Below are 16,951 nucleotides of genomic sequence, written 5' to 3' on the forward strand. Positions count from 1 at the left end.
TGTGTTCCGTCAGTACATCCAAAACTAAAGTAAAGAGATAAGGACTTAGGGTTGACCCTTGGTGTAGTCCTATTGTTATGGGAAAATCTCCGGTATCCCCATCCTGCGTCCTCACACTAGTCGAAGCCCCTTCATACATATCCTGGATAGCTCTAATATAGGCAATCCTCACCCCTTTCTTCTCCAGGGCTTTCCACAAAATCTCTCTAGGTACTCTATCATACGCCTTCTCCAAATCAATGAAAACTAAGTGTAAGTCTTTTTTATCCGTCCGATATCGCTCCATCACGCGTCGAAGTAAGTAGATCGCTTCCATAGTCGACCTCCCAGGCATAAAACCAAATTGGTTATCCGTAACGTGAGTCTCTTTTCTTAGTCTTCGCTCAATTACCCTTTCCCATAACTTCATGGTATGACTCATTAGCTTAATTCCCCTATAATTCGCGCAATCTTGTATATCCCCCTTGTTCTTATAGATTGGAATTAAGGTGCTTCTTCTCCACTCGTCTGGCATTTTCTTCGTCCTCATAATCTCGTTGAAAAGTGTTGCGAGCCACACAATTCCTCTATCACCAAGACTTTTCCACACTTCGATAGGTGTGTTGTCCGGCCCAACTGCCTTGCCATTACTCATCCTTTTCAACGCTTCTTTCACCTCGTGCTCCTGAATCCGACGATAATAGTTATAGTTCCGGTCCTCCTCTCTGATGTCTAACCTGTTAGAGTCTGGTAAGATCTCATATCCTTCATTAAATAAGTTGTGGAAATACTTCTTCCATCTATCCTTAATATCTCTTTCTTGCACCAAAACTCTACCCTCTTCATCCTTAATACACTTCACTTGGTCCAGGTCTCTTGTCTTTCGTTCTCGTCCCTTCGCCAGCTTGTATATAGATTTCTCCCCCTCCTTGGTACCTAGAGATTGGTATAAATCTTAAGAGTGATCCACCATATATCCTTTTTTTTTAATATAAATCGTTTGATCTTTTTAATTAAAGGAGTACCGTTAGATCATGCATGTCTACTATATTTTGTATTTTACTGTGAACCAACAACATCTAACTTTATATCTCATTCTTCATCTTCTTCCTTCCCCTCATTCATCACCTTCAAAGAAAAAATCCAGAAAAATTCTGGAATCAAATTAATGGCAGGACAGTTTCTGATACGTAGCTTAATATAAATAACTAAACTGACTAACTAGGCATTAATAGAATCAAATTAAGAAATTCTAAGACAAAGTCATCATAATTGGACTTAGCTGGTCTGTTATTGCCACTCCACTTTAGTATTTTGGGTTCAAAATAAGAAGAATTTAAAGGACGAAAAGTACAAGAAAACAACATTAAATTTTTCCTTGTTTGTTTTCATCTATTATGTTCGAGCAAAACATATAATAGTTAAAAAAAAATCGTTTGTGAATCAGTGATCTCATCACTCACATTGATTTCTCGTCCAAAGTTTGTTCAACGCAGTGTGGTGCATTTTGGCCTTGCACCTATGCCTGGATTTCATGAGTGGCTCTAGAAAGTCTGCCTAAGCTTTTATAGAGGCGGCCTCACCTCCAACACTCATATAGGTGACGTTATCAGGTGTACACTACAGTCAAATACACCACTCATATATATGAGCTATAGATTCATTAAGAGTAAAAAATCAACCTTCAACGTTGTAGTATACACTATCCTACACCATAGGGATGAACTTTCAAAAATAAAATGGACAAAGTCTCATCAAATTGACAAGCGACTTGTTATTACCCATATGAACATAGCCTTGTGAATTCTCACAATCTATGTTGGGTTACCATCACTCTCAATTTTTGTAGTAGACATAAATCCCATCCCCCTCGATGTACTTTCCACTATCTTTCAATTTAGTGGTTTTGTAAACGGATCTGCTAGGTTCATTTCTGACCTCACAAAGGTTAGGGATATAACCCCATCATTTAGCAGTTGCTTCACAGAATTATGACGTATACGTATATGTCTTCTTTTCCCATTATAAACATTATTATTTGCTCTTGCTATTGCCGCTTGGCAATCACAATTTTTAGATATGGAAGGAACTGGTCTCTTCCATAAAGGAATATCTGCTAATAGATTTCTTAGCCACTAGGCCTCAGAGCTTGCCTAGTCTAGAGCAATAAACTCAGCCTCCATGGTGGATCTGGCTATACAGGTCTGCTTGGATGACTTCCAAGTGACGGCAGCCCCACCAAGAGAAAAAATAAATCCACTTGTGGATTTAGTTTCATCAGAATCTGATATCCAATTAGCATCAATGTACCCTTCAAGTACACTGGGGTATCCCACATAGCATAAACCAAGATTCATGGTTCCTCGAAGATATTTCAAGACTCTACATAAAGCATTCCAATGATCCTTATCAGGATTATGAGTATATCTACTCAACCTATTTACAACATATGCAATATCAGGTCTTGAACAATTCATTAAATACATAAGGCTGCCAATTATTTGGGCATATTGAGTTTGAGATACACTACTCCCATTATTCCTTTTCAAATGTAAATTACCATCGTAAGGAGTACTAACTGGTTTAGAGTCATAAAAATCAAATTTTCTCAAAATTTTCTCAACAAAATGTTCTTGAGACATTCTAAAACCATTTTTTAATTTTGTTAACTTAATTCCCAAAATCAAGTCAGCCTCACCCAAATCTTTCATATCAAATTTTGATGATAAAAATTGTTTAGTGTCATTAACCACATCTATGTTAGTTCCCAATATAAGCATATCATCCACATATAAACAAACAATAACACCACATAAATTATCATCAAATTTAGTATAAACACACTTATCTGAACCATTCACCTTATAGCCATCTAGCAACATAACTTTATCAAACTTCTCATGTCATTGCTTAGGTGCTTGCTTAAGACCATAAAGAGATTTAACTAATCTACAAACCTTATTCTCATTACCATGAACTACAAAACCTTCAGGTTGATCCATGTAAATTTCTTCCTCTAAATCTCCATTTAAGAAAGCGGTCTTTACATCCATTTGATGTACCACTAAATTATGAATTGAAGCAATAGCTATGTATCAAAATAATCTAAATCCTTTTTCTGTGTGTACCCTTTAGCTACCAACCTAGCTGATAGGGCCAAACCGCAAGTGCACGGCCTATCGAAGTTATAGTAGTAAGTAGAGTTATCGTTCCGCTAGGGAGTTGGTCAATCCAATTAGCTTTTAGAAATTGATTAGAAGAGAAAGAAATAAGGAGTGTGAGAGTGCAGTTTTTGAAGGTAGATAACAATAATATTAAAAAGCCTTGGGATCATTGGTTCATCGTAATAACGAATCTTTTCACAAGCAAGCCTTAAACTTATAATTAAACGTTAATCCTAATTACTAAGGACAAGTTTCTCTTTAGCATATCACAGCTCCTCTCGAAGTCAGTGAGTGTATCCCTCCAACAACCACACCTATTCTCATGGGTGATTGCCTTTGGGACCCTTGAAGATCGAAACTTTATGTGTCCCAAGGTTTGCTAGACTATTCTCATGTTTCGCAAACCTTGTCTAAATTCACTTGTTCGGATATCAAAGCTCCGCGTTCGCTTTATGAATTGATATCTGTGATGATGAATTAACCATTATCAAACCCTCCGCGTTCGCTTCCACAGTTTGATAATAATTAATTCATGTTAAAACGGTGAATTTAGATTAGGAATTAGGGTAACAATTAATTAGGGTTTAAGACTTAGCTTGATCCGGATTACGTCATTAGACTTATCCAACGATCCCAAGACAAAGAAGTCTACTCACTCATGTTCATCGTAGACATGGGGGAAGAAGAGAGAATGCGATAAAAGTAAATTGCAAAAGAAGAAAGTAAAACGAAATAAAGACTTTATTGAAATAGCAATTGAAATAAACAAAGTAAAAGATGATTGTTTATGGTGGAGAGCTACTCTATTTATAGCTTTACAATCGACTTAGAAACTAAGCAACTAAAAGGGTAAAACAGTAAAGCTGCAACAGGGTAACTTGGGCCCGAAGAAAAAGCAGCAAAAGAGACTCCTGGAGGTGGCACGGCCGTGCCACATGTTGGCACTGGCCGTGCCAAGCTTCTGACTTGGTGGGAACATATTTTTGTCCCGTATCTTCGTATTCTTGCGCTGTATTTGCTCCAGTCCTCTTTCTTTTGCTTCAAGACACCTTCCACCATATATTTATTCCTAAAATAAAATAAAACATAATTTGAAGTAAAATATTCTAATATAAAATAAAATGCAATAAAACTAAATCAAATCTAAAATAAAACTAAACTAAATAAGGCAATAAATTATACTATCTATGACTCATCAAACTCCCCCACACTTGAATCTTTGCTTGTCCTCAAGCAAAAGGCAGCAAACATAGCAGCAACAAAGATTGATTTATGGCAATATTAAGAACATAAGTCTCAAAGAAAGGTTTTGTTCCAAGTACACTAATTACAATTTCAAATACTTCTCATGAACCTATTCTACCCAACATCAAGTCTCAAGTGAGTGTGTGTGTGTGCAGTCCAACCCTTTTCTTGCTCCTGTATAAGACAGATATTATGAGGAATAGGTTCTATCCTTAGTGCTAAAGTAACCGAGAAAAGTCCTTTCTTCATTTCATATAAGAGTGATGGGAATTTGAGTTAAAATTAAATTAGATTTAACAATTAAGCACAAGGGGCTGCAGATGCTTAGGGGCTATCTATCCTCGCAGGGAGTCTTCTCGGATGTAATTGTCCTTTCCCCCTAGATTCAAAATCACCCTAAGTAGTGCTGCAAAATTATTGTTTGTTTCATCTCCGCGTAGGAAGTCTTTTTGGATGTAATTGTCCTTTCCCCCTAGCATTGATGAATTTGTTTCACTTTAGGTTCAAATTAGGGAGTCACCACCACAATTAGGAAGTTAGGGATTGTCCTTTCCCCCACATGTTGGTGCCATTCTCCCGCCCCATTTAACATTAACATATTAATAAGAATATAACAATTAAGAACAATTTGATTAATTTTCCCACACAAACTTATACTACTTTTACTCTTAAGACTTTAAAGGGTCTAAGTTAAAACTAAAGATAGAACGTGTTCCTTAAAATACCTATTCATACATTTGCTCAAGGATTGCAACCGGGTGCTTTTCTCATTGGAGAATTTTCACATTAAAACAGGATATGGGCATAGCAAGAACATAAGAAACACAAGAAACTACTTTTATGTACAAGAAACAACCTTTAGAGAAGAGACAAAACAAAAATTTTCATGCCATATTTACATTAAAAACAAGGTACTTAGTCATGCCTCTTGCTATAAAAACAAAACAAAAGAATAAAGTTCAAGGGAGTTTGGGAACACTACGACTCTAGACACTTTATTAGCCCCCCCCCCCCCCCCCCCCCCCCCACACTTAGGGGAAGCATTGTCCTCAATGATTCAAAAGAAAAAGAAATTAAAAGAAGAAGAAGAAGAAGCAGAGAAGAAGAAGGGGTGCAGAAAGCTCACAAGGTGTTATAGATAGCAAAAAAAAAAAGAATTTTTGGACTCTGTTGGCTGGCACGGCCGTGCCAACCTCAGCACGGGCCGTGCCAACATTCTGTGGCTGGCTTCTAATTTTTCTTTGAAAAACATGGCACGGCCGTGCCAACCTTCTGGTTCCAGGGACTTCAATTTTTTTCATTTTCTTGAATCGTATTCGGACAATTACCTACAAAACAACTTAAAACAAAACGAAAGCAGTTAAATGCGTGGGTTGCCTCCCACGAAGCGCTCTTTTACCGTCACTAGCTTGACGAAAGATGTAAGAGTGGTTCCTCATGGAGGGTCTAAGAGGGCTAGTATTGTTTCTTCTTCAACAACTTCACCTGCATTGTAAATCTTTAGTCTTTGGCCATTAACTTTGAAAGGTCCAGTCTTTTCAGAAAAAATTTCAATTGCCCCATAGGGGTAGACAGTACGAACAGTGAATGGACCAGACCATCTTGATCTTAACTTACCTGGAAAAAGCCTTAGCCTAGAGTTAAAGAGCAGTACAAGGTCACCGCTCTTGAAGTTCCTTTTGAGGATATGCTTGTCGTGCCATTTTTTAGTTCGTTCTTTGTAAATACGGGCATTTTCATAAGCATCAATTCTAAGTTCTTCTAACTCACTTAACTGGAGTTTTCTCTTTTGACCAGCTAGATTGGGATCTAAGTTGAGGTTTCTTATGGCCCAATAGGCTTTATGTTCAAGTTCAACCGGAAGGTGACAAGATTTTCCATAGATTAGCTTAAAAGGTGTCATTCCAATTGGAGTTTTGTAAGCCGTTCGATAGGCCCAAAGAGCATCGTCGAGCTTACTTGACCAATCCTTCCTAGAGTTTGAAACTGTTTTTTCAAGAATGGCTTTTATTTGTCTATTGGAGACCTCAACTTGTCCACTAGTTTGTGGGTGATAGGGTGTAGCAATTTTGTGTTTCACTCCATACTTTTGTAAAAGTTTTTCGAAAAGTTTAGATATAAAGTGAGACCCTCCATCACTTATTACAACCCTTGGCACTCCAAACCTTGGAAAGATAATCTTTTTGAAAAATTTTATAACAACATGTGCATCATTAGTGGGTGAGGCAACAACCTCAACCCATTTGGACACATAGTCAACTGCCACCAATATGTATTGATTTCCAAAAGAATAGGGGAAAGGTCCCATGAAATCAACACCCCATACATCGAAAATTTCGACTTCAAGAATGTTGTTTAAGGGCATTTCATTCCTCTTAGTAATGTTACCGGTGCGTTGACATTTGTCGCATTTAGAAACGAATTTATGCACATCTTTGAAAAGCGATGGCCACCAGAAACCAGATTGAAGAATTTTGAAAGAGGTCTTTTGAGTACTGGCGTGGCCACCATAAGAAGAGGAGTGACAGTGGGTTAGAATACTACTTACCTCGTTTTCAGGAATGCATCTTCTGAAGATCCCGTCCGAGCCTCTTTTGAAAAGGTAGGGTTCATCCCAATAATAATGTTTGAGGTCATGGAAGAACTTCTTCTTTTGTTGGTAGCTCAATCCAGGTGGTAGTACTCCAGCTGCAAGAAAGTTAACAAAGTCTGCATACCAAGGTGCGTTAGTTTGTGCCAATAAGAAGAGTTGATCATCCGGAAATGAATCATCCAGGGGTAACTCATTCTCATTGGTCTCCCTAAGGCGGGACAAGTGATCAGCTACAACATTTTCGGTACCCTTTTTATCTTTTATTTCAAGGTCAAATTCTTGAAGGAGCAAAATCCATCGGATCAACCTCGGCTTGGCATCTTTTTTGTTTAACAAATATTTTATTGCCGAGTGATCTGTGTAAATGATGATTTTTGATCCTACCAAGTATGGCCGAAATTTGTCAATGGCATAAACTACCGCTAACAATTCTTTTTCTGTTGTGGCATAGTTTACCTGTGCCCCATCAAGGGTCTTACTTGCGTAATAAATGGCATGCATCTTCTTGTCTTTTCTTTGTCCCAACACAGCCCCTACTGCATAGTCACTCGCATCACACATTATTTTAAAAGGCAAGTTCCAATCTGGTGGTTGTATGATAGGGGCAGTGACCAAAGCTTCTTTTAACCTGCAAAATGCCTTTAGGCACGCATCATCAAACACAAAATCTGCATCCTTAAGGAGCAAGCTTGTTAGTGGCTTAGTGATTGAAGAAAAATCTTTAATGAAACGGCGGTAGAATCTCGCATGTCCTAGGAAGCTTCTAACTTCTTTGACCGAGGTAGGAGGAGACATTTTTTCAATAATTTCAATTTTTGCTTTATCTACCTCTATACCTCGCTCAGAGACTAAGTGTCCTAGGACAATTCCTTCTCTTACCATGAAGTGACATTTTTCCCAATTCAACACTAAGTTTACCTGTTCACATCTTTCCAAAACTTTTTCCAGGTTAGCCAAACAATTATCAAAACTAGATCCATGCACAGAAAAATCATCCATAAAAACTTCCATTATATCTTCAACAAAATCAGAAAAAATAGACATCATGCATCTTTGAAAGGTAGCGGGGGCATTGCAAAGACCAAAGGGCATTCTCCTATAGGCAAAGGTACCAAAGGGACATGTGAAAGTGGTTTTCTCTTGGTCATTAGGGTGAATGAGTATTTGGAAGAATCCAGAATAGCCATCTAAGTAACAAAAGTGTGAATGCTTAGCTAACCTTTCTAACATTTGGTCTATAAAGGGGAGTGGGAAGTGATCTTTACAGGTTGCTTTGTTGAGCTTACTATAGTCAATACACATTCTCCAACCGGTGACGGTTCTAGTGGCAATGGATTCATTTTTATCGTTCTTAATAACAGTGAGACCACCCTTTTTAGGTACTACTTGAACCGGGCTAACCCATTTGGAATCAGAAATTGCATAAATGACACCTGCATCTAGGAGTTTTAAGACCTCTTTTTTCACAACTTCTTTCATGTTAGGGTTCAACCTTCTTTGGTGTTCAACGGAGGGCTTATAGTCCTCCTCAAGTAGTATCCTATGTGTGCACAATGAGGGGTTTATTCCTTTAATGTCGTCAATGGTATAACCTATAGCCTTAGGATACTTTTTGAGGACATAAAGCAATTTTTCAGTTTCCACCTCGTTTAGATTTGCATTTACAATGACAGGGTAGGTTGAATTGGGGCCTAAGAATTCATACCTCAAGCTTGGTGGGAGTGGTTTAAGCTCCACCTTTGGTGCTTCCTTTGGTGAAGGGGTTGGTTCTTTTCCTATTAGCTCCTCTATGCCCACATCTTCCATAGGAGGAGTTCCATCTAACATCTTCTCATACTCTTTGGCGTCTTCATCTAGTTTTGTACCTGCATCACTAACCAAGCATACTTCCAAACCATCATGTGTAGTTGATGCCAAAGGGAACTCTTTCACACAACGGTCAATTATATCAAACATGTAACAAGAGTCTTTAATGGAAGGATTTTTCATTAGTTTAGCAAGTTCAAATTCAACAGTATCCTTACCAACATTAAATTCCAATTTCCCATGTTTAACATCTATTATAGCCCCAGCGGTAGCAAGAAAGGGCCTTCCCAAGAGTATAGGTACTTGGTTATCCTCCTCTATTTCCATCACAACAAAGTCCGTAGGGACGTATATTTCTCCTACCTTGACAGGGACATCCTCCATGATTCCAGCTGGATACTTAAGGGAACGATCTGCTAATTGTAGGGTCATCCTAGTTGACTTAAGCTCCCCCAGTCCTAATCTCTCATAAAGAGATAAAGGCATCAAGCTGACACTGGCTCCTAAATCACACATTGCCCTCTTTACTATTTCAGACCTTATGACACAAGGTATTGAGAAACTTCCTGGATCCTTAAGTTTGGGTGGCAACTTATTTTGGATGATGGCGCTACATTCCTCCGTAAGGTTCATCGTTTCACTTTCCTCAATTTTTCTCTTTTTTGAAAGAATTTCTTTTAAAAATTTAGCATAGGTGGGCATTTGAGTTAGGACATCGGTGAAGGGAACGTCAACGTAGATTTTATTCATCATCTCAATGAACTTTTTAAATTGCTCATCAAGCTTAGACTTGGCAAATCTTTGAGGGAAAGGAATCTTTGGTTTGAAGGGAGGTGGTGTAACTTCCTCACTTTGTGGTTTCTCACTCTCTTCTTCAGCCATCTCACCTTGCGGTTCACTAGTCTCTTCCTCACTAGGCTTGACTCTTAAGGGGTCTTCTAATTGCTTACCACTCCTAAGTGTAACGGCGTTCATTCTAGGTTGGCAAAATTGAACAACTAGAGAGAGCTGAGCCTCTAAGATCTTATTGTGAGAGGAGATAGAGTCTACTTTTGATGTAAGTGAAACAAAAGAGTCATTCAAAAGTCTAGTTTGATTGGCAAGCTCTTTGAGCTGCTCAGATTGGTTAAGAAGATAATTTTCCATTAAAAGTTCAAGATTAGACTGTTGAATAACCTTTTGGTTATTAGCATAACTTGGTGGTGTTGTTCCTTGAACCAAGGGATTTTCATTAGGGCTTTGGTCAAGACTTACCCCTTGGTTGTTTTGAATAAAGTTTATTTGTTCAACACTACCTAGTTCGCATTCACTACATGTTTTACAAGGGGATGTAGGAGTAGTATCACTAACATTAAGTTTTTCAAATTTGTGGGTTAGTGCATCAATCCTAGAAGCAAGGTGGTCATAATTAGAGACTTCGTACATACCTGCCCTCTTTTTGGAGGGTGAAGACTTTGTAGCGATTTCTTCATTAGTCCATAGAAAGAGATTTCGAGCCATGTCTTCAATCAACGCATAGGCTGTTTCGAAGTCTTTGTTCATTAGAGCGCCACCTGCAGCTGTATCAACAAAGATTTTAGTAGCATGAGATAAACCATTGTAAAAAGTGTGAATGATCAACCATTCCTCTAGTCCATGGAGGGGGCAAAGTTTAAGCATATCCTTAAAACGTCCCCATGAATCGTGAAGAGATTCCCCCTCTTTTTGAGTAAATTGAAAAAGCTTTGCCCTTAATTGGCCAATTTTTGATGGGGGAAGGAAACGGATGAGAAATTCACGCTTCAATTGGTCCCATGAGGTGATGGAACCAACTCTTAGGGAATGGAACCAATTGAGAGCTTTATCTTTTAGAGAAAAAGGGAAGAGATGCAGTCTCAAGGTTTCTTGGTTTTTCTTATATGTTACGGTGAGCCGCCAAAAAGTTGAGATATGGAGATTGGGATCCTCATCGGGGGATCCCGAAAAATAATTTTGCTGCACCATTTTAAGTTGGGCAAGCTTAATTTCAAAATCTTCATCTTCAACCGTTGGATACACAATAATAGCATATGGCTCTTCCATTGAAGGAGTCACGTATTCTTTAAGAGCACGTCTTTCAGCCATGTTTGGTATTATTTTTATGCTTTCCAAGAAGTTAATGATGAATGAAAAGAATAAAAAGTTAAAAATAAAAAGAAAAGAGAAAGAAGAGAGAATTCTAATCACTAAGCAAAAGTTAATTAAATTAGTTAACTCCCCGGCAGCGGCGCCAAAAACTTGATAGGGCCAAACCGCAAGTGCACGGCCTATCGAAGTAATAGTAGTAAGTAGAGTTATCGTTCCGCTAGGGAGTTGGTCAATCCAATTAGCTTTTAGAAATTGATTAGAAGAGAAAGAAATAAGGAGTGGGAGAGTGCAGTTTTTGAAGGTAGATAACAATAATATTAAAAAGCCTTGGGATCATTGGTTCATCGTAATAACGAATCTTTTCACAAGCAAGCCTTAATCTTATAATTAAACGTTAATCCTAATTACTAAGGACAAGTTTCTCTTTAGCATATCACAGCTCCTCTCGAAGTCAGTGAGTGTATCCCTCCAACAACCACACCTATTCTCATGGGTGATTGCCTTTGGGACCCTTGAAGATCGAAACTTTATGTGTCCCAAGGTTTGCTAGACTATTCTCATGTTTCGCAAACCTTGTCTAAATTCACTTGTTCGGATATCAAAGCTCCGCGTTCGCTTTATGAATTGATATCTGTGATGATGAATTAACCATTATCAAACCCTCCGCGTTCGCTTCCACAGTTTGATAATAATTAATTCATGTTAAAACGGTGAATTTAGATTAGGAATTAGGGTAACAATTAATTAGGGTTTAAGACTTAGCTTGATCCGGATTACGTCATTAGACTTATCCAACGATCCCAAGACAAAGAAGTCTACTCACTCATGTTCATCGTAGACATGGGGGAAGAAGAGAGAATGCGATAAAAGTAAATTGCAAAAGAAGAAAGTAAAATGAAATAAAGACTTTATTGAAATAGCAATTGAAATAAACAAAGTAAAAGATGATTGTTTATGGTGGAGAGCTACTCTATTTATAGCTTTACAATCGACTTAGAAACTAAGCAACTAAAAGGGTAAAACAGTAAAGCTGCAACAGGGTAACTTGGGCCCGAAGAAAAAGCAGCAAAAGAGACTCCTGGAGGTGGCACGGCCGTGCCACATGTTGGCACTGGCCGTGCCAAGCTTCTGACTTGGTGGGAACATATTTTTGTCCCGTATCTTCGTATTCTTGCGCTGTATTTGCTCCAGTCCTCTTTCTTTTGCTTCAAGACACCTTCCACCATATATTTATTCCTAAAATAAAATAAAACATAATTTGAAGTAAAATATTCTAATATAAAATAAAATGCAATAAAACTAAATCAAATCTAAAATAAAACTAAACTAAATAAGGCAATAAATTATACTATCTATGACTCATCACTAGCTTTATATTTTTCCACTGAACCATCAGGTTTCAACTTACTTTTAAAGAACCACTTACACCCTATTGGTTTTGCTCCTTGGGGCAAGTCTACTATCTCCCATGTATGATTACTCATAATTGATTGTATTTCATTGTTAATAGCTTCTTTCCAAAGAGGACCATCAGGGGAAGAAATAACATCACTATATATCAGGGATATCCATCTACTAAGAAAGGGAAAAAATCATCTCCTAAATTAGTTTCTTCTCTAATTCTTGTGCTCCTTCTAGGTTCAAGTTCAAAATCATTAGAACAAGGATCAGATTCACATAAAGGTCCAACTATTGATTTTTCTAGTTTAGATTTCAAGGGAAACACTTTCAAAGACCTCAACATTTTTTGATTCAATAATAGTATTCATTTCTAACACATCACTTTTCAACACTAAAAATCTACAGGCTGTGAAGGTGAGAAAAACACAAGAAGGGGGGTTGAATTGTGTGGGACGTTTCTTCTTTTTCTCTAAACAGATTAGGACACTTAGAGTTCAGAAGCAATGATAAGCTTTTGAAGTGTGATAATATGAGTGTATGCAGCGGAATAAAACAAAGAGAAAGGAAAGACGAAAGACACAAACAATTATACAGGTTCCTTCCACAAACTGGAAGTCAGTCATGTCCCCCTTGCACTTCCAAAGAGAGTTCACTATAATGTAATATATGATTACAATTGCTCAAGCACACAGCAAGAGACTTCCTTTGCTCAAGCACACTTTGCAAGAGTCTTCCTATGCTCAAGAACACAATCAAGAGACTTCTATGCTCAAACACAAAAGCAAGAGACTTCTAGACAAACAAAGTTACACAGAAAATTGTTTAAGGTTGAACACATGATATACAATCAGAGGTGCTCACAATACAAATCAGATACATACTCTAAGACTTAAGAATTTTTAAGATGTGAACTTGAAAACATAAATTCTAAGTGACTCTGAAAGCAGAACAATTCCAGCAGAGTTTTGGCGCTTGTAAATTGTAGTTGAGTCGTATGTAAAACTCTAAGTCTTCACTCCTTTATATAGAGGTGTGAAAGAGACGTTGTGAAATTGCCAGCACATCAAAAAGAGTCGTTGTTGAAGCTTGATCTTTCACCAATGATCTTTTGCCTGATTTGGTTGTTGTCCTATGAAGAACCAATTTCAAATCCATTCCAGTTGAGAGGGAATATTTCTGCAGGATTGGTTGTATATTCAGAGTTGTTGTCTTGTCTTGTAGTGGCGACACAAAACAGGTAGTGGAGAAGGTGGTTGTACAGTTCGTACATAGTACAATGTCAATGCTTTTGTTCCTTTTGCAAACAAATGCCTTCAAATACTCTTGAAATGACCGTTGCAAACTTCCACTAGTCTTCTGCCATCTTTAGACCGTTGTAATCCATGAAACAACTCTTGAATTCTTGAATTCTGCAAATCCAGTTGATCTTCAACTTCTGGTGAAAATAGCTTCTGATAAGGCAGCTTCTAATGAGGCAGCTTCTGATGACGTGGCACTTAAGGACCTCTAGTCTTCAGGAGCACTAGTCTTCAGGAGCTTCTTCAGGAGCACTCGTCTTCAGGAGCGCTTTGCCTTCAGGAGCTTCTAGTCTTCAGGAGCACACGTCTTCAGGAGCGCTTTGCCTTCAGGAGCTTCTAAGCTTCAATTTTGTTGATTCCTTTGCTCTTTATTTGCTCGTTCAGAACCTTTGTATGATATAATTTTTTGTCTATGGTCCTGTACAATTGAACAAATATTAGCAATTCCAATTGTTAATTTTTAATACCTTGTTATCATCAAAACTCTAAAGGTTTATTGTTAAACACATTTTGTTCCAACAATCTCCCCCTTTTTGATGATGACAAACAATAGTATTTAAAACTTGATCAATTGTTGTTAATCTAATTAACAAGTTGACTTTGGGGTTATGAGGTTTGTAAGCTCAGAGTCTGAGGTTTGTAAGCTCTAACTCCCCCTGAGTCTGATAGTCTTTAAGGTGAGGTTTGTAAGCTCCCCCTAAGTTCTATCCAGGTTAATTAAATTCATTTAGCGCGAAATAATATTAGAGCTTAAAAATGAAAAGTAGATTATAGATAAGAAGAATGGTTCAATTAATTTTATTTGAAATTTGATACTCCTTCTTTCGTTCAAAGCTTATACCTTTCAGGTAAAGATGATAGAAGTTTTTCAAAATTAATTTTCAAATAACATTAATGGGGCTCAGAGCCTTTAAATACTATCACATATGCTCCCCCTTTTGTCATTAACAAAAATAAATAACCAAAAAGAAGAGATGAGAAAAACATAGAAAAAGGTTCAGAGCAATATAAGCACATAATTATAGCATATTGATGAGTCATAGAATAGTCTATTTTAATGCTTTATTTAGTTTAGTTTTATTTAAGATTTGATTTGATTTTATTGCATTTTATTTCCTTTTAGAATATTTTACTTTAAATTGCTTTTTATTATATTTTAGGAACGAATATATGGTGGAAGGTGCCTTGGAGCAAAAGAAAGAGGACTGGAGCAAATACAGTGCGAGAATACGAAGATACGGGGCAAAAATACATTCCCCCCTTACCAGAAGCTTGGCACGGCCCGTGCCAACATGTGGCACGGCCGTGCCCGTTCCAGAAACCTGTTTTGCTGCTTTTTCTTCGGGCCCAAGTTACCCTGTTGCAGCTTTACTGTTTTATCCTTTTAGTTGCTTAGTTTCTAAGTCGATTGTAAATCTATAAATAGAGTAGCTCTCCACCATAAACATTCACCTTTCCTTTGAATATTTTAAGTCTTATTTTCAATAAAGTCTTTATTTCCTTTTACTTTCTTTTCTCGCAATTTACTTTATCGCATTCTCTCGTCTTCCCCCATGTCTACGATGAACATGAGTGAGTAGACTTCTTTGTCTTGGGCTCGTTGGATAAGTCTAATGACGTAATCTGGATCAAGCCAAGCCTTAAACCCTAATTATATGTTACCTTAATTCCTAATCTAAATTCACCGTTTTAACATGAATTAATTATTATCAAACTGTGGAAGCGAACGCGGAGGGTTTGATAATGGTTAATTCATCATCACAGATATCAATTCATAAAGCGAACGCGGAGCTTTGATATCCGAACAAGTGAATTTAGACAAGGTTTGCGAAACATGATAATAGTCTAGCAAACCTTGGGACACATAAAGTTTCGATCTTCAAGGGTCCCAAATGCAATCACCCATGAGAATATGTGTGGTTGTTGGAGGGATACACTCACTGACTTCGAGAGGAGCTATGATATGCTAAAGAGAAACTTGTCCTTAGTAATTAAGATTAACGCATAATTATAAGTTTAAGGCTTGCTTGTGAAAAGATTCGTTATTATGATGAACCAATGATCCCAAGGCTCTTTATCATTATTGTTATTTACTTTCAAACAACTGCACACTCAAACTTCTTATTTCCTTCTCCTCTAATAATTTTCTAAAAGTTAATTAGATTGAACAACTCCCTAGCAGAACGATACTCTACTTACTACTATTACTTCGATAGGCCGTGCACTTGCGGTTTGGCCCTATCAAGTTTTTGGCGCCGTTGCCGGGGAGTTAACTAATTTGATTAACTTTTTCTCAGTGATTAGAATTCTCTCTTCTTCTTTCTATTTTCTTTTTCTTTTTATTTTTAACTTTTTATTTTTCTGTTATCGTTAACTTCTTGGGTTCTCAATTTTTTAATCGAAAAACCAGAAATCGAGTTGTAATAATCAACAAGATCAAAAGGTATTTGCATAAACGAAAGAGAGACGCACGAAATAACACCGTCATGGCCAATCGCACTCTCAAAGAGTATGCAACGCCGTCTACGGCTGAGCCACAAGCTGTTATTGTGTACCCAACGGTTGAGGATGACAACTTTGAAATTAAGCCTGCTCTACTTAACTTGGTGCAGCAAAACCAATTCTCGGGATCCCCCACTGAGGATCCCAATCTTCACATCTCTGTTTTCCTACGAATTAGTGGAACCATGAAGGAGAACCAAGAGGCCGTAAGACTTCATCTCTTTCCCTTTTCCTTAAGGGATAGAGCTAGCGCTTGGTTCCATTCCCTCGAAGTCGGTTCCATTACTTCATGGGATCAGATGAGGCAAGCATTCCTTGCCCGATTCTTTCCACCATCTAAAACCGCTAAACTTAGAGACTAAATCACACGGTTCAACCAAAAAGATGGGGAATCTCTCTATGAGTCGTGGGAGCGTTTCAAAGAAATGCTAAGACTTTGTCCCCACCATGGCCTAGAGAAGTGGCTTATAGTCCACACTTTTTATAATGGCTTGTCTTATACCACTAAGATGTCTGTTGATGCAGCTGCAAGTGGAGCACTTATGAACAAGAACTACACGGAGGCATATGCCCTGATTGAAGACATGGCTCAAAATCATTACAAATGGACTGACGAGAGAGCCATCACTAGTTCTTCATCCTCCAAAAAGGAGGCAGGTATGTACGAAGTCTCTAACTATGACCACCTTGCTTCAAAAATTGATACACTAACTGAAAAACTGGAGAAACTCAATGTTAGTGCTATCAATTCTGCTTCTACTCCTTCTTGTTAAATATGTGGTATAGCTGGTCATGCTGGTGTTGATTGCCAACTAGGTAGTGCTATTAATGGTGTCGAGCAAATGAATTACGCTCAA

At 37.8% G+C, this 16,951-nt stretch overlaps 1 non-coding gene across 1 annotated transcript; it reads right to left on the minus strand.

The window, feature by feature from the left end:
• Positions 1-16,441: 16,441 nt before the first annotated feature.
• On the minus strand, positions 16,442-16,548 carry LOC146946242 (small nucleolar RNA R71). The gene has a single exon (XR_015029432.1). It is a non-coding gene; the product is annotated as a small nucleolar RNA R71 (small nucleolar RNA).
• Positions 16,549-16,951: the final 403 nt, after the last annotated feature.

The sequence above is a fragment of the Medicago sativa genome, chromosome 2 (assembly GCF_051527215.1).
Source record: "Medicago sativa cultivar Bolivia chromosome 2, Bolivia_mono, whole genome shotgun sequence".
NCBI classification, from domain to species: Eukaryota; Viridiplantae; Streptophyta; class Magnoliopsida; order Fabales; family Fabaceae; genus Medicago; species Medicago sativa.